Source organism: Cebus imitator, unplaced genomic scaffold (genome assembly GCF_001604975.1).
Source record: "Cebus imitator isolate Cc_AM_T3 unplaced genomic scaffold, Cebus_imitator-1.0 Scaffold85, whole genome shotgun sequence".
Classification (NCBI taxonomy): domain Eukaryota; kingdom Metazoa; phylum Chordata; class Mammalia; order Primates; family Cebidae; genus Cebus; species Cebus imitator.
The window spans coordinates 785,213-786,681 of record NW_016107400.1 but is presented as its reverse complement, the minus strand read 5'-3'; positions in this window follow the sequence as shown (position 1 = coordinate 786,681).

The following is a 1,469-nucleotide window of genomic DNA, read 5'->3' as shown; positions in this document are numbered from 1 at the left end:
GTTGAAGTTTTTTTCTTTAACTTACTGGAACGTGACATTGTAGTACAGAAACATACTGGAGGCCAGGTGGGGTGGCCCACGCCTGTAATCCCAACACTTGGGGAGGCTGAGGCGGGAGGATCACTTGAGGCCAGGTGTTCAAGACCAGCCTGGGCAACACAGTGAGGCCCTGTCTCTACATACATACATACATACATACATACATACATACATGAAATATACTGGAATATCCCCTGCTCAGATTTTACAAGTAGAAGCATAGTTTCCCACTTGATGTAAATAAGCCCTTCCCACTTGATGTAAACAAAACTTTTAAAATATATACGTATATATAATATATATATAACTTATTATATCAGTCCAGATTCAGAAACTTGTGGTAAGCCAGTTGCAGACAGTTTCATTTCACCTGAAAAACGATAACACTTTGACTGATACTGTAATTTTCAATTGTATAATATGTTTACAGATGTGCCCTGCATTAATGCTCCTATTTTGGTTTTTGTTGCGTCTCCTGTGTGTTTGCCAAAACATAGGATGCTTCAGGCCCATGTACAACTGAAAGCAGAGGCATCCTTGAGCATTAAAGCTTTAAACTAATTGGAAAATGCAATATGTCACATAACTGAAGTTAAAAAAAAAAAAAAGGCTGTATATTTGTGTTTTTTTAAATAAAAGTTTGCATAATGTTTTTTTAAAGAAATACACTGTAATATTCCAAAATTGCTAAAATGAATGAATGAATAAGTCTCAAAACCATCAAGTGGGAAATAAAAGCACAAAAGTATATCCACAGAGTGATACAATTTATACATTTTTAAAACCCAAGAAAAGGCTGGGTGTTCATACCTGTAATTCTAGCACTTTGAAAAGCTGAGGCTGGGGGACTCCTTGGGGCCAGGATTTCAAGAACAGCCTGGGCAACATAGCAAGACCCCATCTCTACAAAAAAAAAGAAAAAGAAAAATTCACACCTAAAAGCTAGGTGTGGTGTCATATGCCTATAGTCCTAGCTACCCAGGAGGCTGAGGTGAGAGGATTGCTTGAGCCCAGGAGTTTAAGGCTGCAGTGAGCTATGATTGTGCCACTGCACTCCAGCCTGGGTGACACAGTGACACCTTGTCTCTAAATAAATTAAATAAATAAATACCCCAAATGAATTTTTTATGTTGTCACAGGTATGCAAAAGAATAAAGAGTGGCCGGGTGCAGTGGTTCACACCTGTAATCCCAGCACTTTGGGAGGCCAAGGCAGGTGGATCGCCTGAAGTCAAGAGCTCAAGACCAGTCTGGCCAACACAGTGAAACCCCATCTCTACTAAAAATACAAAAGATTAGCCAAGCGCCATAGTGGGTGCCTGTAATCCCAGCTACTCAGGAGGCTGAGGCAGGAGAATCACTTGAACCCGGGAGGCAGAGGTTGCAGTGAGCCGAGATCGCACCACTGCACTCCAGACTGGGCAACAAAAC